This window comes from Lynx canadensis, chromosome D3 (assembly GCF_007474595.2).
Source record: "Lynx canadensis isolate LIC74 chromosome D3, mLynCan4.pri.v2, whole genome shotgun sequence".
NCBI lineage: Eukaryota > Metazoa > Chordata > Mammalia > Carnivora > Felidae > Lynx > Lynx canadensis.
The window spans coordinates 2,331,060-2,352,128 of NC_044314.2; the positions used below are offsets into that span (position 1 = coordinate 2,331,060).

Below are 21,069 nucleotides of genomic sequence, written 5' to 3' on the forward strand. Positions count from 1 at the left end.
ATTTGACATGATTGGAGCCATTTAAAATGAAGTCAGGGTGGCTGTTGGAGGGAAACCACCTTACCCACTTTTGTTTGAACTGGGTGAAAACCTCTGGACTCATCAAAATGGCAATTTTCAGGTTGACACGGGTCATCGACTTCAGCTACCAGGTCTCCTTCATATCCTGGGAAAATGGGCCATCTGGGGGCACCCTGGAGACCCAGGCAGGAGTCGCAGTTGGGTTTTAGTCCTCAGTAACTTCAAATCAGGGGAAAATGAGAAAAAATGGGAAAGAACCTGGGGACGTTTCAAATTTGGCAAGAGTTGGCAATTTGGGCAACGGGAGCCAGTCCAAATGCAGCCAGGCATTAAATCCGTCTTTTCCACAAGCAGAAAAGCCCACTAAATCTCTACCACACAAGAGTTTGCATATCCATCAGTTAACCACAATTTACACAAAATATAATATCGTTCAAAGACAATGAACAAGGATCTGATAACTCAGAAGGATGGGTGCTACAGAAGGTGCAAATTTTCTACTGAAATACAAAATGTATCTCTACAGCCTTTTGATCAAAAGTAATCTCAAAGAAAGATTATTCTTGTTCACAAAATAAAACTGACCTCATTAGACCTGGCTTCATTTATTTTTACCTAGGTGCTATAAGAATGGTAATTTTCCATATAGGCCTTCTTAAGATGCTTTGTTAGAGGTTTTCTTAAGGACCCTCAGACTGGATTACAAAACATTCTTGACGCTGGGGTGCCTGGGTGGCTCAGTCGGTTGAGCGTCTGACTTCGCCTCAGGTCATGATCTCTCAGTCCATGAGTTCGAGCCCTGCATCGGGCTCTGTGCTGACAGCTCGGAGCCTGGAGGCTGTTTGCATTCTGTGTCTCCCTCTCTCTCTGCTCCTCCCCCATTCATGCTCTGTCTCTCTCTCTCTCTCTCTCTCTCTCTCTCTCTGTCAAAAATAAACATTTAAAAAAAAAAACCACTGTTGACGCAAGGAAGCTAAGCCGAGAACTTGCATCAGATTTCACTTGCAAAACATGTAGATTTAGATGAACTCCTCTCTTCTTGAGGTCTCCAAACTATCTCAAGTTTCCTGAGTCTTCCAGGAAGTGACCATCCTTACTCACTTGTGAGGCTTGGAGCCCGGTGAGCAAAGTACCAGACCAGTTTTGCCAAGAGGACTTTGAAGCATCAGCTCTATAAAGCGGACCTTAGCTCCTTGGAAACATCTGGTCCCATGTGATTCGGTGAGCATGGTTCCCAAATGTGACGTTCCAGTCAAAGTCTCAGTGGCATAACCAGTGTTTCCAATCACGCCCTTTTCATGAGGACAGGCTCTTACTGAACCTGTAAAGATAACCATATTGCCATGAAATTAAGAAGACTCCACAAAAGTTTCAGCATTCTAGATGCATCCAGCAGGGAGAACACGATGTCATTTAAGTGATTGTCACAGATTACAAATCAAGGTCTACCAAATTGTTATAAATTGTAGAACTCTTAGAGGAAGGAGAAAGAACTTTCTTGCGCATTCAGAAAACAAACCACGAAAGCATCAAGCATATTCCAAATAAAGCCCACAGTCATCCCTCATCAGCTTGGCCAGTCCTATTGTAATTAATTAATTCTCGTTCTACTTGATCCTGAGTTAAGAGTCTCGGGATCCCATCTGTTCTTTGCTGGAATCTGAAAGTCCTGACTCAGCCACCAGTGGAGCTCCAATGGTTTAAATGATGCCGTAGGAAGCCTGTGCCCGCGAATGCCTGTCCTAATGCTGGTCCACAGGCTCTGCGGACACCCTCCTCTGTAGAAGGTGAAGTGCTCTTGCCAGAATCTCATTGCAAGCAATTTCTGGAAATCAGCAGAGTAAAATTAACAAACAGCTCTCGATGACAAGAGACTTAAAATAACTATGGTTCATTTACTACCAATAATGTTGCAAAGTGAACGATCTGATGAATTCACTACAAGAATAATACAACTGACGAGGGCTTTAGTTGTTTTGTGGCTTTCAACCCAAGAGAAAAAAGTCAATCCAAGTGGGTTTTAGACAAAAAAAGATCCACAAACATAATCATTGACGCTATTTTCAAAGAAGGAGTGTTTGCAATTTGTAAGAATGGATGAACATAGTTCTTACAGAGAAAGGTATCTTCAGACAGAGCATACAATATCCTTGACTTAGTGCATCATGAACACGCCAAGACTTTATCAAGAATATCAGGTAAAGAGACTCTCCCATCTTGGAATAGGTCCTAAACCCCTGAATATTGAAAAGACTACATAGGTTCATGACATGAGTCCCCAGTGGAAAACCACTGGCTTAGAAAATGCTAAATTCAAGTTAAAGAAGCAACGTGTGACAAAACTAACCCTTTAAAGGATAATTGAAACCATGACCAATAACACCGTGTTATTACCATGTTCTTACAGGTAAAGCAGGTGGGGACTCAGACAGACAGACATCACAGGTGGTGAGGACATTCACGGATCTGTGTGCGTCCTATGCAGCAGGACATTTACCCATACAAATTTAACCTAAGGAGAGCTGGCATCTGTCTGCAGCAAATGCAAATAAGAAAGAAGAGTATAGAAATGTAAATTACGGTTAATAACATTTCAGTATTCGATCTGACTTGCAAACGATGCATGTATCTAAAGAAGATGTCAATCAACTGAATTTAGTATCAGTCCAAGATTTTCAAAATACCTAAAAGTCTAGAGAACTACTTTCAAGTTGGAATAATTACTCTGGAAATCAAGTTTGTCAGAATAATGATTAAATATCAGTTAACTTCCCTTTTCCATTTTGTACCACATTAGCCATCAGGAGAAGCAATCCTAGAGCCTGCTCGGTCCGTACACCCACGTAGGGTTAGGATGAATATACCCAAGAAGAGACAAAATGCACCCTTGGTTTATACTTCACCGTGACAGCTCAAAGAATAGGGTTTGTTTTTATTAAAACAATAGTAAACTAGTCTTATTTGCCAAAGACTTGTCAAAATTGTGTGAACCAGAATTCTTGAAGTATTTCCAAATTGATTTCTTTACGAACAACTTTTCACTTTGAAAGAATTACAGGTTAAGTTTCTTAAATTTCTAAGAATTGAATGTATATAATCACTTATTTATCTATGAACCAATCAGAATAGGCCTTCAGGCAGAGACTTTATAATCTAATTTGGTAATACCATCTGGAGGTAGGAAAACACCAACATTTACACAATGAGAAACAAAGACCTTTCTTTTTTTTTAAATTTTTTTAACATTTACTTAATTTTGAGAGACAGAGACAGAGCATGAGCAGGGGAGGAGCAGAGAGAGAGGAAGACACAGAATCCAAAGCAGGCTCCAGGCTCTGAGCTGTCAGCACAGAGCCCAACGCGCAACTTGAACTCATGAGCTGTGAGATCATGACCTGAGCCAAAGTCAGATGCTTAACCGACTGAGCCACCCACGTTCCCCAAAACAAAGGCCTTTCTGACTGCGATCTATACACACAGAGGGAAAGCTGACAGCTCTCATTCTAAAATTTCAACCATGGATCAAGCATAAACACAGAAACACACCTTGCCACTTCCCAGTGGGCACGATGACACTTAACTAATTTGAACAGAAAAACAAAAACAAAAACGAAGACAAGAGAGCAACAGACCAGATTCTCTGGCTCCATATAACAGAGACAATCTCTCCATAAACCACTAATCCATTCACAGAGCTCGCCAAATGGACAGATCATGAAGCCAAAAGAATTCGGCATCCGTAATGGGGTGAAAATTCCAAGGAGTAAAACCCATCACTGCTCAAGGACAGAGCACAGAGGGCCAGAGGGCCTCCTTTCCCGGGTGGAGACAATGGAAATCCCAAGACAGTTAAGGAGATGACTTTCTTCTGGCAATTCTAATAGAGATTGTGCATTAATGAGGGACGTTTCAAGCAAGAGGGAGACACCGTGGAGTTTCGGGAGATGAGAGAATCAGGGAGCAAGGCAGAGGGGGTCTTACCTCAGAATACGTCATCAGTCACCGCCCAGAAGGCCAGAGCTGGGGGGGTTCGTGCCCATCTCTGGTACCTAGGAGAGCAGGGCCCGAGGACGGGTGAGGTGGAGGGAAGAAAACAATTCAGGGGGTACACAACGCTCAGACGTGTCCACTGCCAAGGGGAGGCCTGACTCACACTGGGCAGAACCGCGGAGGCTTTATCTGGAAAACCAGCTTCATGCAGAGCTAGGGTGAGGACTCCCCAGTCATCACCGTGCGTAACTCAGCTTTTCCCCTAGCCTTTCAAAGTCTGGAATCGGAGACGCTACACCGTCCTTAAATATTTCCAATATTTATGATGCAAAGGAATTTAACAAGTTTTTCACCAGGAACCAATATTTATAAGTAAATTTCAAGGTTTTGGCCAGTCTCGTGTAAATAAAAATTGGACTTAGTGTCATGAGTTCCACAATTTTTCAAGTCCATTCTGTTCATACCCCTCAGTTTTTAATCACCGATTCTGGCCAAAATGCTAAGCAACAGTCAACAATTCACACGAGGCATTAATTTCTGGGTTGTTTGGACGGGACTTACGGTCTGTTGTTTCTCAGTAAAGAACATGCTGGAAAGGCATCCAAAAATCCATCACGTATTCATAATCCTGCTAGTTTTTTACTTTATAAGGAGTCACAGCATTAAAGAAAAATAACGTGGAACATTTACATTTGCATTTTTAAAAGCCCTGCCTGAGGAGAGGGAACATTCTTCTCGCATAACCGTAATTAGACAACAAAAAAAGAAAGTGGTGATCACAACCTTGCATTTAGACACTGCCTTCCTCCGAACTGAAAAGTCATGGGAATTCAGAGCTGAAAAGGACCTTGCAGAGAGAAAATCAAGTTCAAAGGTATCACGTACAGTGGGGAACCGAGGACCAGACAAACATTAAGTGACTTGTAAGGGTGGACTTCACGGGGTGATCCTGGGAGGGTCTGACGTAGATGAACTTTCGAAAGTCTTTGCACGGGGATGCATATAATTATGCCATGAATGTCGCCAGCTAGTCTGGGTGATGGGGAAGGGAGTCAGGAGAGGTGGACAGCATGGCCCCACGTGGCCTCTCTCCTCGGGGCTGTGGCTGGCTCTGAGCTGGCACTCAGTGTCCCGCGAATTGACCTTTCTTCCCGAAGCCATTCTCGTAGTCACTGTAGGATGTGAAAACGTGAGAACAGCTAGTCTGTGCGTCTTCACTGATCATCATTTATACAGAATCAAAGAGTATCGACAGATGTCTCGATGTCCGAATAACACTTCCTCGAAAAATTCAAGATCCTCCTGGACGACTTCCGTGAGCCCAGCTGCCAACAAACGCTCCAACACAGGACAGATATGCGGAAGCACCACCTATCAGTCTTCATTTCCAAACTCCAAGCTTCATTTCCAAACTCACGTCGAGAGCCCGGGGAGCAGATAATACCATGTGGGGCAGGTTTCCCAGGGGATCACAGCTTCAGTGATTTCAGAAATCAGAAAGAGGGTTGGCACAGAGCTCCTGCCACAGGAGTGAAGCTATGGATGTGCGTGAGCTCCCAGGAGAGAAACTTAGAGAAGGAACTTCCAGAGGCCTTGGGTTCTCCTGTGCCAGGCGTCTTGCTGAGCCTCAAGTGTTACTAAATTTAGAAAGGAGATGGGGAAATTAGGACAACAGACAAAAGTCCTAAAATATGTCTTTTTCAAAATTTTGCTAATGTTTATTCATTTTTGAGAGAGAGAGAGACAGAGAGACAGGGTGTGAGCAGGAGAGGGGCAGAGAGAGAGGGAGACACAAAATCGGAAGCAGGCTCCAGGCTCCGAGCCATCAGCACAGAGCCCGATGCGGGGCTCGAACCCACAAACTGTGGGATCATGACCTCAGCCGAAGTGGGACGCTTAACTGACTGAGCCACTCAGGCGCCCCCTAAAATATGTCTTGATTGAAGAGTATTTGAATTTCAAAAGCCAATTCTGTCTACGTCCTCTTCCAGGAAAACGGAGTAGGACTTCTACCTCCCCCCACAGACTAGTACAACGATAAATCCCGGACAGAAGTCGCATTCAGTAAAGCCAGAAAGCTTCTGACCCATGGGGAGAAGCGGCATACTGGCCGCGGACAGTGGACAGCATGGCAGTGAGCTCCCTGCAGTCTCTTTTTGCCCTCATGAATTCCAGGCTTTGAGCAGAAGAAGCCACAACCAAGAAACCTGGTAACAAGTGCTCAGAGGAAACACACTAAGACATAATGGCAGAAAAGTAGCAGCCAACAAAAGAGATCCACCAGGAAGAACCTGAACGGAAGAAGGCTGGTTAACTAGCCATCCGAAATGAAACGTATTTTAAATGCATATCCCAGGGCGCGCAGGCAGAGGCTCTGAAGCCGAGGGCCCACTGCGCGACCTTGGGTGCAAGGCTTTGCTTTGCTCTGTGTGCCTCGGTTTGCTCATCAGCAAACGGAGATAAAGAAGTGGTTTCCTGCTCTCTGGGCGTCTGTGTCTGCCACCAAAGTCTCCTCCTCGTAAGGACACCGGTCACTGCTGGTAGGGCCCCCCCCCAATCCATCATGACCTCATTCTAACTCAATTCATTACATCTGCAAAAACCCTACTTCCAAAGAAGGTGACATTCAGAGATTCTAGGTGAATACGGATCTTTGGAGAACACTGTTCCACCCCGTACGGGGCCATCCCACAAAATAACTGGCCAGTCCCATCAAAAGCCTCAAGCTCACGGCTGAAGAGACGGACGCTGACCCTGTCTTAGGTTAGACAGGCAGAAGGAATGACTGCTAACTCAGTGCGGAATCCTGGGCCAGCGATTGGTGTGAACATAGGACATCAGAGGGACAAGCGGGAAACGCACACCAGGTCTGTAGAGCACTTAGCAGCGTTAGTTTCCATGAGTGTAGTCTGGCCACGTCCGTCGCTGACATTAGCTGGAGCGGAGTGACGGATATACGAGAGAACTGTCTACAGAGAGGTTCACAACATTCTGTGGGTCTCAAACGTATTTTCAGTGAGAGGTTTTAAAAATGAGTATGTCTGCGGGAGATTGAAACTGCATGCCTGAGAAGCTTTAACGCAATGGACACACGCTTCCAACGGTCAGGCAGTGCAGGCCGGAAACGGTTATGAAAATCACCCACGTGCCGGATCACACAGCAACTCTCAGCAGAGACCCGAGAACTGGAATCAAAGCAAGCACGTCCACAAGGCAGTCACGTTACAAATGACTAACAAAAAGGTGGCTACGACCCACCCCACACCCATCTGGAAATGAATCACGCACGGAAGCATGCATTTTCCCACGCACACGAATAAGGGTCAGAGAACAAATCACGAAGGGAATTTTTAAATAGTTGAAATGAACAAACATGAAATCTTTTATGAGATAAGGCTAGGATGGACAGACACCTATCGACTTCATTGCATATATTACCAAAAAAAATAATAAAATAAAATAAAAAAATAAAAAGACCAAAAAGGAAGAAGCTAAGTGTCCAATCAAGAAGGTTGATTAAGTGTAGGGGTCCACGGGTGGCTCAGTAGGTTAAGTATCTGACCGGCTCATGTCACGATCTCGCAGTTTGTGGGTTCGAGCCCCACATCAGGCTCTGTGCTGACGGTTCAGAGCCTGGAACCTGCTTCGGATTCTGTGTCGTCCTCTCTCTCTGCCCCTCCCCTGCTTGTACTCTCTCTCTCAAAAATAAATAAACACTAAAAACAAAGAAGGTTGATTAAGTGTAAAAACACCCAATGAGCACAGACATATATGAGAATGTTTACCGCAGGAAACTCTTTAATATAAAAATGTAGACACAACCTAACAGCCCTCAGAAGGGAGACGAAAGCCTAGGATTCATTTACACAAGAGCATCGACAGCGGCTGTTGAAATGAGTGAACTAGAGCAACAGGTACGTTGCAGATAAATCTGAAAACCAAAATGTGAAACGAAAAAGCAAGCTGTGTAAAGATGGAATGTGGTCTAATACCACTTATGTGTTTTATTTTTTTTATTTTTTATTTTAATTTTTATTTTTTGAAATTCATTGTCAAATTGGTTTCCATACAACACCCAGTGCTCATCCCAACAGGTGCCCTCCTCAATGCCCATCACCCACCTCCCCTCCCTGCCACCCCCCATCAACCCTCAGTTTGTTCTCAGTTTTTAAGAGTCTCTTATGGTTTGGCTCCCTCCCTAACTTTTTTTTCCCCTTCCCGTCCCCCATGGTATTCTGTTAAGTTTCTCAGGATCCACATAAGAGTGAAAACATATGGTATCTGTCTTTCTCTGTATGACTTATTTTACTTAGCATAACACTCTCCAGTTCCATCCGTGTTGCTACAAAAGCCAGATTTCATTCTTTCTCATTGCCAAGTAATATTCCATTGTGTATATAAACCACAATTTCTTTAGTCACTTATGTGTTTTAAACGCACAAAATATCTGAGAAATGAAAACCATGTGAGCTTTGCCTCCCCGTGTCAGGAAGGCACCAAAGCGGGCACGAGAATGACGCCCATGAACCTGAGAGAGGCAGGGATAGAAAAGAGAGGAAGGAGCTTCAGCTTCACCTGTGTCGTCACAGGTTCCAGCAAGAACGGAGACACCTGAAGCAAATCCCCCATGCTGCTCACGTCTGTCATCCTCATGGGGCGCCTGTGGGTCTATAGTACTTGCTCCTTTTCGGTATGTTCAAAACCCTTCATGATCAAGGGGTGCCTGGGTGGCTCAGGTGGTGGAGCGTGCGACTCTTGATTTCAGCTCAGGTCATGATCTCACGTCACGGTTCGTGGGTCCGAGCCCCGCTGTCAGTGTGGAACCTGCTCGTGATTCTCTCTCTCCCTCTCTCTGACCCTCCCCCACCCATGCTCTCTCTCAAAATAAAACATCATAAAAAAATCCTTCATAATTAAAACAGAGTAAACTGTTGGGCCAATATTTGTGGTGATCACTTTAAATCTCTGTCAACCATCAAAGCATTACTTCCCAATCCTGAAAATGGAACATATGTCTTTATATGATGGCCAGGAGTCAAGTTCCCAGAATCAAACTGAACTTCAGTGTGACTTATCTGAGCAAAGGTTAGGCTTTCAAAAAGCTCTTTCACCCGATGTGACATCCCGGGGCCATGTGGGCTGCCGTCCAAGCCAACATCGGCTCGCACTGAATACGTCTCCTGAAAAGAAACACAAAGTGCCACCACCACTCTTGTCCTCGGACGCACGCAACGACCTGCAGAAGTCCCCCTGCGGGCTGGGCTCTGAGCCGGCCCCCAGCGGGCGTGTTCTCCCGGGAACAAACGCCCAACACGAGTCCTCACCCCTCCCGGAGCGGACGCGGAAGCTTGGCCAGTTCACACCGGCTGCCCTGCTAGGGTCTCACCAGTGGCAAGAGACGCCCTCTCCAGTGTTTTTGTGTTGTAGTTTTCTTCCCACTGGCACTAACCACACTCCGCGTTTGGTGCTCGATGCCTGTGTGACCTTCCCGGGGCCGCCGTCACAAAGTACCACGACCTGGGTGGACTTGTGGCTTTCTGTGGCCGCTGGCCCTCCTCGGCGCCCCGTGGCTTGTGGCTGCGTCGCTGTGACCTCTGCCCCTCCCCCGCCACATGCCTCCTCTGTCTGCACTTTATGTCCAAAGTTCCCTCTTACAAGAGCACAGGTCACTGGGGTGTGTCCACCCCGATCAGCCTGATTTCATCTCACATACACAACGTCTGCAGAGACCCTCTTTCCAAATGAGGTCACATTCGCAGATGCCAGAAGTTAGGCGATATTGCTAAAGTGAACTCAACTAATAAAAAGTAAAATGTCTTCTATTTAACAAATACATTAGATTAAAAACAGGTCCCGTAGCTCCTGAGTCGAGGGGTCCAGAGGTTCCACTGCCCTGGGACAGAGCTACCCTCTCAGAATGGCACACGGGGCCTTGCATGATGGGACCCTCCCTCTTCCTGCCACCCCCCCCTCCGGCTGTCCCAGTGCCCACTCCATCCACCTGGGAAGCTCTACCACCCTCCTACTGCACATCCTCTGCCCTGCAGACTCCTGCTCATAGTTCGGGCCACTCTAACATCACGAGAGTTGTTTTTAACAAATACGATGGGGTTCATACACCTGTGAAAGGTGTCATCTTTCACGGTCGTCCAGTGGGAAGCTGCACACACAGACCCTGGGCAGTTGCACGCTTCGCTCACTGCTCAAAACGTCCTGAAGCCTCTTCTTCAGAACCACCTTCAAAGACGGCTAAAGACAAAGTTGTCTCCTTGTTACCTCAAAAACAGCAGCAACACCTCATCAGTCTTCCTTGTCCCTCAAGAGACAAAGATCTGCCACTCCCAAGAATCGTCACAAGATTACATCTCACAATGAATGAACACCTTCAAAAAGGGCAAAATCCCCGCAGAAAGTAAAAAGGTGAAAAGAACCGCTTTTTTCCAACTCCCATCCCATGAGGCTGATTTCCCTAATACAGAATTTTTACAAAGCATTAAGAAAAAGGCTGATAAAAAGGCCAAATATGCATAGGAAAAGAAAGTAGGGAAAGGCCCTGAGCAGAGAAATCACATAAAATGAACTAATGCCCTGGAAAGAAGTTGATCGCACACAGTAGTCTCTCCACTGGGGGCTGGCTCTGTCCTCCCAGATCCGCACGAGAGGAAGCTTGATAACACTCCGTGGGGCCAGTGAGAAGCCAGCACCATCGACGTAAGGTACACGCTGTCCGGTCGCAAACTGCCCTGGACTCTGAGGGCGGGAGAGACTGAAGAACTGGGTGGGGCACCCCAGATGGGCGGTAAGGGCCAGGGAACCTACCTGGGTTGGGGGGAGGGTTGTCCTGGGCCCCAAGGCGAGGAGGTCTCCGACTCAAAGTCTGGAGAGAAGTCTTAATGGGGCTCAGTCCCATCCAGGTGCCCTCAGTACCATGCTGCTCTCTCAAGGCTGCCCCGCCCCCACCCCGGACCAGCTCCTAGCGGTGCCGCAGGATCTGGGAGCCCACAACACGGAGCTTGTCCTGCCCCGGGCCCCCCGCTTCCGTGCTGTCCTCTGGGACCCTGTATTTTATGCCACAGGCCACATTTCAGCTGGGCTTTCCAAATGATGAGTTATTAACATGCTTTGAGCAATTTCACAGTGTTCTGATTACTTAAAGAATCTCCCTTGGTTACTATAATTTTTACATTGATTTTTAAAATTACACATGTTGCTTTAGTTCCCTGCGTACAGGTGCATAAAGCTTTGACAAGCAGAAAGTCTTACTTCATTGTTTATTTGGCTTCTGAGCATCGATAAAATAAATGACTGTGGTAATAATCTTTTTATTGATTTCTCATAATGATGGAATTACACCCAAAAAGAGTTTAAAAATTACCCACTAAACAGGACCTCAAGCTTTTTGAATTATACCTGAAGATTCTGAAATATTTTATGACGTGCTACTTTTGTGTGTACAATTCCGACTTTTCGTGATTTTGTGTGTATATTCCAAATTCGGTACTGCTAGGCAACACATTCTTACCAACCGTTTTCCAAATACAAAATTACTGGGCCACCTGTGTGGCTCAGTTGGTTAAGCACCAGAGTTCGGCTCAGGTCACGATCTCAGGGTTCATGGGTGTAAGCCCCGCGTCAGGCTCTGCGCTGACAGCTCGGAGCCTGGAGCCTGCTTCGGATTCTGTGTCTCCCTCTCTCTGCCCCTCCCCTGCTCATGCTCTGTTTCTCTCTCAAACATAAATAAACGTTAAAAAAAATTCAAATATAAAATTACCGAAGTTTAACTGAAATGTATTGTATCATTTAACAAATATTTATGAAATGTTCATAACATGCGATGCAGACGGAAAACTCTCTTAGACCTACTCTTGAAAATGACAACGAAGAGAGGGGCGCCTGGGTGGCTCAGTCAGTTAAGCGACCTGCTTCGGCTCAGGTCATGATCTCACAGTTCGTGGGTTTGAGCCCCACGTCGGGCTCTGTGCTGACAGCTCGGAGCCTGGTGCCTGCTTTGGATTCTGTGTCTCCCTCTCTCTCTGCTCCTCCCCTGCTGGTTCTCTCTCTCTCCCTCTCAAAAATAACTAAACATTGAAAAAAAAATTTAGAGTTTGTGGAAATGTGTAGAAGGTGTCACATTTCCCTGCCAACATGGTCTCCTATTGTCCCGCTTATGAATTTTTAATGGCCCCCGGTTATCCCCAGTGTAAATCTCAGAGCTCTTGACGTCAGTGACCTCCCCTCTCTTACCCATCCAGCCTTATTTCATGACACCACCTCCTCCCTTCCACACTCTCCCTCACGTCCAGAACTTTCTACACCCTGTAGTTACTCCTTCCGTCACTAGCACTTAATGTCGTGTAAGTTGTGCTGAAATACTAACCCTTGTTTTTCACGTCTGTACGAACACTTGCAGTCAGGTCTGTTCCGGGTAAAACCGGGAGGAGGGAGAGCTCGCGGCACCCCAGCGCGCACAGCCAGCCCGCCTCCACCGAGGGTCTGCCCCCCAGCCCCCCGGAGCTCTCTCCTCCCCGCTCCAGGAACCAGATCAGGGAAGACCCCAAACCGGTCCTTGAGAAACGAAAGTAGCTAACAGCTTCCATTTCATTTGCCGCTCTGGTAGCATTTGCATCCTATCATGAATCAAAGCCTTAAAATCAAGTTATAACATTATCATGCCAGACTTGCCGTCAGCAGCAGCAGAAAATTGTGTTTGGGGGGAAGGCAGGGGACGACCTTTCAAATGCCTGCAGTTCCAACTGTCTCCTGCCCTCACCGTAAGCCTGCCCTTGGCTGCACTCTGCTCGCCGGGCAAGCATTTACCGCACAGACGAGTAAGCCGCGTTTTTCACTCAACTGGCTATTATCGCACCTGCCAAGACAGGACCGCGCAGCTATCCGTCAACACACAGCGCGCATAAATTTCCACAATAAGCCAGAGATGATTAAATAAGTTTTGTAGAACAGCATTTGAAATTTTGCTTTTATCTACATTTTTCATGATAGTCGGCAGAGAACTGATTGCCCCCATCCAAGAAGAGAATAATTCGGCATCTTAAAGAAGTTCAGAGGCGCACATTAGCACAAGAAACACATCGAGCTCCAGCGAGCTGGGCCCACGCGGCTTCGAGGCCGCTTCAAGCACTCTTTCAGCTCCGCCAAATGCTAGTTTTTCAAAGCATCCAGATGTCTATCCCGAAGGCAATTATTTCCTTAAAGTTCATGAGGAGTTGGAGACAAACGGAAAATACATCTTAACATTTGTCTGTTTATCCCGCGGCCATAGACGTTAAACAGTAAATTCACGACGACTCTAGACGTTGTGAGGAAAAGGGGGCCCAGGTATAAATTCAGCCACTGACACTAGGACATCCACGTTAGCCGAGAGAGTCCGTACAAATTTGCGAGTTCTCTCAAGAAACACCGCCAATGCCCCCGTGATGGGCACATTCGCTGTGTCCACTTGCCTGGGCTGTGGTGCCCAGCTGTCCGGTCACATACTAACCTAGATGTTGCCATGCAGATATATCGTAGACATGATTAGTATCTTCAATCGGGTGACAGTAAAAAGATGACCCTTGAGAATATGGATGGGACTCATCCAATCAGTCGAAAGCCTTGGGAGCAAACACGGAGGTTTATTGAAGAAGGAATTCTGCCCCAGACTGCAGTATCGGCTTCTGCCTGAGTCCCCAGCCTGCCTGCAGACGACGAGCTCACCGTCTCCGGGGTCTGTGATCCACTCCCCGGGCACCAACCTCGTCGTGGGTGGCAGCTGGATCGACCCATACATAGACATCCACGGCCCATATTGGTTCTGTCTCTCTGGAGAGCCCCGGAGGGAAGCCACCTTCCCCTACCGGAATAGTAATTCATTGATGACCCACATGCGACAGTTTTTGCAAATGTAGAAGCCCTGTGAATACATTTAGATATACTGTCTTAAAGAACAGATTCTTCATGGCATTAGATCAGTTTTTTCAAGCCATACCTGGTGCCCTGAACACATCGGCAGAGTGACTCAAGAGGTCAGAAGAGGCAGGAAACCTTCCAAAGGGCTTTATCATTTCCAGGATTCACTTTAAGATCTGATTCCCTGTGACTGGATCGGTCAGAACCACGCAACTGGAACTTACATGTGCACACACGGAACCACGACACCAGGCTAATCTTGAGATGCTTCCCTGCCGCTCCCGAGGTCTAACGAGAGCACGCACCTATTACTTAGCTTTTACTGCGCTTTTCTGCCAACTTGATTATTACGTATTTGTGTCATTTCACTGCAGTGAAATTCACATGCGTGCATGAAAGATCCTCATTAACTCCTGGGAAGAGATCTGCCTGCCTGTTTCTCTGTAAGGGTTCATTTAGGAACCCTGTAAATGAAAAGTGGAAATCGCGGGCTATCTCCAAGGGGATCAAGTCTGATGTCCCGGAAGAGATTGTCACATTAACGTAAACTGACACCTGTGACCCGTGGCTTCTCCTCAGCCGTATCTCCTCACGCCTCCCCACCTGCACCACATCGTGCAGTGTGGCCACGTGACACGTTACAAGATGCTGTGAGTCCTGGGTCTCAGTCCGTGGTATCCGTGATTTTAAAAAGGCAAGTTTGAATTATACATGCAATTATAAGTAATTCACTGAAAATGAATGAGGGGAACCTTTCTTTCAAAAGATTCCTAGGGCTTTCGGAGCACCTGGGTGGCTCAGTTGGTTAAGCATCCAACTCTTGATTTCGGCTCAGGTCATGACCTTGTGGTGTGTGAGTTCGAGCCTTGCATCGGGCTCTGCACTGGGTGTGGAGACTGCTTGGGGTTCTCTCCCTCCCTCTGTGCCCCTCCCCTGCTCACGTGTGCACTCTCTCTCTCAAATAAATAAACTTAAAAGGATCTTCTGGTTTTTTTAAGTTCTCTGGAACGCTGGAATTTGGGTGGCTTTTCTCAAAGCAGGGTCAGGTTTTACTAAGAGTATAAACATAAGCCTGTGCCGTGAAGTCACCAGTATCTAATTCGGATTAATTGATCGTTCCAGCCATATCCATCCCATAATGATGGCCCAAAGTGTCAGGAGTGCATTTACCCATGGTAGCATGTGTTTCGTCCGGGATGTTGAGTGGATTAGGTACTTCAACCAGTGGAGAGTTTCTGTTATTATGTAACAGGAACGCCACAGTTCCACTGGTCCTTGGAATTTTCCACGGTGCGTCCGTACACGTCTTCTCACTTAATACTCACAACCTCCTATAGCTTTACCTTTCAGATGAGCAAATTGTGCCTTAAAGAAAACACGTGAGTCATCGGCAGGATATGATAACCCGGAGGAGTCATAAGTGGGACGTGACCCCCGGGGCCGGTGCCCTCTGCGTCTTACCGTGCCGTGTTCTCTGGCCCCGAAGCCTTCCCCAGCTCCTCCCCGGACACTTAGCTGCTTCAAACCCACTTGAGGACTCCCGCGTAAGGACGCCTCACGTTCCAAGAGCTCTTCCTTCCCCACGGATGGCCGAGGACCGGTCTGCGCGTAGATAGATGTCTTTATTCCGTTCGGCTTCATGGTGTCACTCTAGTGACCAGCTGTGCTCCAGTATACCCTAGTGATACCTTGACAGCCACGCAGAACAAAGGAGGGTTGATGTAAGAGGCCAGGGGGCCTTTGCGGCAGACTCACACACAAGGAACTGAGTCCCCAGCAAGACCACCAGCCCATCCCCACACCCCACGGTGAGCAGTGAGGAGGGGGGTGGTCGGGATCTATGTACTGACACAGAAAAACTAGCTTATGACATTCTGCTCGGTAGGAAAAGCAGATTACAAAACAATAACACAAAATAGCACAAAATAACGGCACGATTACAGTTTTATAAACAGAGAGAGAATGAAAATGTCTGGAAGTGAAAATGCACGCCATGCCCAAGTAATCACTTCTCAGGAGTGTAATCTGGAGCTTTTTATTTTAAAAACAAAGTGTGTCTGCATTTTCTAACTTTCAACTGCAAGCAGGTAGTGCTTGAGTAATCGTGTTACCCGTCACTCCTGGCTCAGCGATCACTGTCACACCAAGGGCCCCCTCCCTCCGGCTTCCAGGGGTCAGGACAGGGACGGGCAGGGGCAACACTGGACCCCCGGGGTCAGGGCACGGAAGGGCAGGGACAGCACTGGGCCCCACACCTAAGCACTGACAGGCGTGAGCACTTGTAACGCCTCTCCTGGTCTGCAAGATAAGCATCTTCGAACCCCTCAGGACCTCGAGTGCACTTTCCGCTCAGCTGAGACACCACCTGTCGCCGATTCTGAGCGGCCCACAGCGGCATTGCCACCGCCCAAGGTCCGGCCTCCGATTCCCATCCCAAGGCACACCCCACCGCTTGTAAGGTATTATTTGCAGACATCTAAGTATATATAAAGATATGGAGATAAGGGCAGTGGATGGGGGAGAGAGAGAACGGGACCAGAAAATATTTGGAAAGGCAGGATCGAGCCTCCTAAATTCCCCACTAAATGTTACAAATGTGAGTTTCTTTTCGCCCGTGAGCGGCCTGGTGCGATTGGGGTTTGACATCCTTCGGCCTCGGAGCAGGTGTGTGTGGGTGCGGGAGAAGTGCCGCGGGGTCTCCCTCGGGCACCACGGCAGCTACTCCTGACGCCCCGAGGTGCGCGGGGGGACGCAGGCTCGCTCAGGGAGGGGTTCGCGCAGCGCAAGGCTGCAAGGGGAGCAGGTGCCCAGGCCCCGAAGACGGCGGATGCCGCTCTCTCACTTCACCCTGCGATGTCACGTCATCAGCGCTGCATCGACCGACAGACAGCAGGCGACGGTCCGAGAAGCACGGTCGACCTGCTTAAGGGCGTAAGCGACTTAAACACCCCCCCCCCCGCGCCCCACGCTCCCGGCTACGGCAAGCGTTTCTCCTGACTCATGTCTTACGCTATCAGAACTGTCCTCTCACGGCCTCCACTCGGGTCTCCTCTGTCGGCCTGGCTGTGGTTACCCCAGGCGCTTTGGACAAACCGTTTCTCTTTTCCGTTACGGGTGGGAAATGCACCGACGCGGGCAGACGCTTCCTTAGTCTGAATGGTCCCGGCCCCAGGCGAGCATCTTACGCCCAGCACCTCACGGGATCCGTGGGACAGTGGACGGATAAGGGCGGGACCCCTTACTGCCGCCACTTACCAGTGGGGAAACCGAGTCGCGCAGGGGCCAACCAGCTTGCCCGAGATCACACAGCCAGACTTCTGCCTCCTGTGTCCCTGCGGTCCCAGTGACAAAAGTCATTATTACGTGCGTGTCACATGTGAACGTGAGCCGCCACTACACTTCCTCCGGAGTGACGCCCTCCCTGCTGACCACCGGGGACCACGCAAAGTCAGCCGGCCCCACCGACGAAGCCCCGGGCTCTCACTCGGAGACTGAGCCTAAATCAGGAGGCAGAGCCGCAAAGCCCAGGGAGCACCTGAGCTGCTGCGTCAAGCCGCACCTGAAGGCAGCATTCTTTGTGACCTTCCTGTGGCAGCATGCAGTGGAGCCCTTTTATTGCTCAAGCCATGGTCACGTTGGCTCTCTTCCACTTGCACCTAATATGTAATTTGGTCCCGGAGTGTGACGTCGTTACCAGCAGCTTTACACGGAATGAATATAGAACGGGCTGCACTGGAGACGGGCAGTGACTGGCCGTCCTTGACATTTGAGAGTGAACACACAGCTACACGATGTCTGCTGGCCAATGACACCTGGAGGCGTGCGGCTGCAGGACGGCAGGATGTTAGGACAAGTCCCATTGGGGCGGGGGGAGCACTGAGCACCTCAGGAAGCAGATAAGCTTACCTGCAGCTGGCCACCATCTGTGGACAGAGCGGACCCAAACGCTGGCTTGGTGTTCAGGACACCTGTCTCCCTCTAGCATGCCATCCAGTCTACGGGGCAGCCTGGGGGCCAGGAGCCTTGCAGGGGTGTCTCTCCACAGGGCCGAGCCCAGGGACAGCAGGGACTTGGCAAAAAGGGAAGATGGGGACAGACGGTGAGCCTGACCTTCAAGCGGACCCCAGGCTACTGGCTCTCCGCCATCTGCTGTCGCGGGGTGGACAGGACGTGCCCCTCCCACCGCCTTCCACCGGGGCAGGGCAAAGCACTTCGGTGCAGAGCGAAGCAGAGGGACACCCTGTTCCAGGATCGAGTCCCCGAATGCTGGCTCACACACAGTGACTGAGAACGAGCCCTGGGCGGTTACTAAGCAACCGACAGGAAACTAATAGGACAGAAGCCTGACTTGTCAAAAACACTGTGTTGCCAGGGAGACTGATGCTGACGGTGAGGTCTCCTCACCCCTCGGATCCCTCCAGGCGGCAAGTGGCCTCACGCTGCGCTGGCTGGAAGGCACCTCAGCGCCAGGCCCTGGGGTGGCCCCGTGGGCCCGGGCCTGCGGGATATTCTCCCAGGAGCCCGGGCTTTTCTGTCCACCCCAAAGGGCCAGGCTGTGGGGTTTCCTCCCTCCTCTTTTACAACGAGCCCTTGTTTCCCTCTACCATGGAGGGGGGGGGGGCAGCCACGGGTCCCCAGACCCTCAGGAGCTACCCCCAGGTGAGGTGAGAGGGCTTCACCTCACCCGAAGGCCTGAGCCAAGGGCGGCCGTGAGTCTGTGTGAGGTTTGCTTTCTTCTCATGCAGGGCTCGGTGAAGGTGTCTCCTGCCATTCTGGAAAGTGAATGTCTGTGCGGAAGCCCTAAGCGGCGTCCCGCCCCCTCTTAGCTGAGGATGCCACCGTTCAGAGTCTCACGTCCCCTCTGTCCGAGATACCGCCTCTGGTAGCACGCGCACTCGGGGCAGCTGGCCCCGTGCCTCGGCTCTGGGGCTGAAGTCCAGACAAATCACGAAATCCCACCTGCGGCCAACAGGCCAAGGGTGGTCCCAAGACTTAAAATGTCCCAACCGACCGCAGCCCTCGACTGGCAGGGCAAAGCATGAAGCTGGGGGCCCTCGGCTGCCCCGTGGGACAGAGAGACAGAGGGACGGAGGGGGAGACACTTACAAGGGAGGGAACTGGGAGTCAGGGGCTGAGAAGAGAGAAACCAGCTTCTGGTCACGGCTTGGGATCGGCCGGGACACCCACACGCACACCCACACGGGACGATTTTCCTAACCCGCCCGGGGCCCTGGTCCTGCGCTGGCCAAGCCACTGGGAAGTTACGTACACGGAGATGTGGGCAAGCTCGCAGGATCGGGATGTGTCCTGGGCCCTCGCTGGTCTGTGAGGTCCTTCCCGGGGTGGACAGGACTGTGGCGTGGGCGGGGGGGGGGTGGTGGCAGGACACTGGGGTTCTGTCACGCCGCTGGCTCCCGGGGCTAATTAGTGAGGCCACATCTGAGGACACAGGATCTTAGGGACATTTAACGTTTCTTCAAATCTGTCACAGAATAGACCGCTTTTCTTTGTGCAAACCCAGTCGTATCTTCGGCTACCGTGGAGATAAAATCACCGACGATCCCGTACGATCCAGGCTTGTTTGCATTTCTTTTAGTAGCCTGTGAAACATGCCCTCTGCCAAACAGAAGCTAATTCTATTTTCCTCACCAAAGCGAAACCTCTGGAATTGCTGCCTTTGGTTGCCGTAAGAACAGTTATGTATCATGTTCGATCCCAGGGACAGGATACAGATTTGCAGGTTAATTGAACCCTCGCGTGGTTTCTTTCATATCAGCCATTAGGGTCAGACATTTTAAGATGGGACATAATTAAGAGCCCCAAGGTATACCCGTTTCAGTAAAAACCCCCGGGTTGCATTTATCTTGCACTATTCAGCCAGAAGTTGTTTGTTCAAGTACAAAACGACCTGCTGGTTACGGGTGGTACTGAGCCCGTTATGACACCGACGTGCGAGCAGAAATGTTTCCCGAAGGCGAATGGGGTTCGTTAAAGTGTCAGACGACCCAGAGCCCCGTCTCACTTGCACTGTGAAGAAATGAAGTCCCAGAAGAGCTAAATGCTTGGTCCAAGGGCTCAGGAGAGACCGGCTGGCAGGCTCAGGCACTCGCCTACCAAGGCCCCGGAGCCGGCAGGAGTCTCCCTGACCCGGACCCGCTGCATCACCGCTCTGTTCTGTTTGTTAAGAAGGGCTCCCAAGTGTTACGAGCTCTGGGCCCCGCGACACTTGTCCCCACGAGTGTACAAGAGGGTTGAGGAGGGTCCTTTACCGTCCTTGAGGTGCACTTTCAGACAGGAATGTAGGCAGCCAGGGGCCCTGCTCTCTGGAAGGTTCCATCAGCGTGCAAATGGGCTACTCTCTTTCACATCCTAAACAATAAGCATCTCCTGACTCCCCCATCCCCCCTCGCACCCGTGTCTTCACCCCTTCAGCAAACTCCCAGAAAGGAGGGTGTGCGGGCACGGCCTCAGATTGCCCCCCACACTCAGATCGTCACTCCGGTCCTGGCGACGGTGACCCAAGACCTCCATGCCGCTAGACCCGGTGCACGTGGCCACCTTCCCGAGAATCATTGGCTGGCTCCTCCCCCCACCTGCCCCGTCTGTCGTGGCAGGCTCCATTAAACACACCCAGTGAGCCTCCATTCAGACCCGAACAGGCGCGTCCGAAAGAGAGCGGCTGACCTCTCCCTGGTCACTCAGTCCTCCAGCCGCTCAGACTCTGTGCTGTGGCCCCAGGCCCAAACTCCTCCCATCTCTGTTCCTAGCCACCCCCTCCTCTTCTCTCTCCTCCAGCCACAGTGGGCTCCTACAAGTCCTTGAGCACGCAGACATGCCCACCCCAGGGCCTTTGCACTCGCCACCCGCATTTCCTGGAATGTTCTCCTCCACCCACACCCCCGAGACAACCACAGGGCTTGCTCCCATCACATTGCGAGCCCCCTTCCCGTCTTGTTTTTCTCCTGGGCACTTCTTTATAAGGATCAGGCCCTCATTCGACCCGTGATCTTCCTGTTGGTGAGCCCCCACTGCTAGGTCAAACCCCTGGGACAACTGCAAGGACAACGAGGACACCAAGGAGACGCTGCCCACCCACCGGTGTCCTTGCATTCCGGAGAAGGTCCTTGGCGCTGGGCGCGTGGGGCAGGACCG

At 49.8% G+C, this 21,069-nt stretch overlaps 1 long non-coding RNA gene across 1 annotated transcript; it reads right to left on the reverse strand.

Moving 5' to 3' along the window:
* Positions 1 to 1,017: 1,017 nt before the first annotated feature.
* Positions 1,018 to 19,176, reverse strand: LOC115528670. Its single transcript, XR_003973339.2, has 3 exons — positions 17,824 to 19,176; positions 4,003 to 5,648; positions 1,018 to 1,342 (listed from the first exon to the last, which is right to left on the reverse strand). It is a non-coding gene; the product is annotated as an uncharacterized LOC115528670 (long non-coding RNA).
* Between the last annotated feature and the right edge of the window lie 1,893 nt (positions 19,177 to 21,069).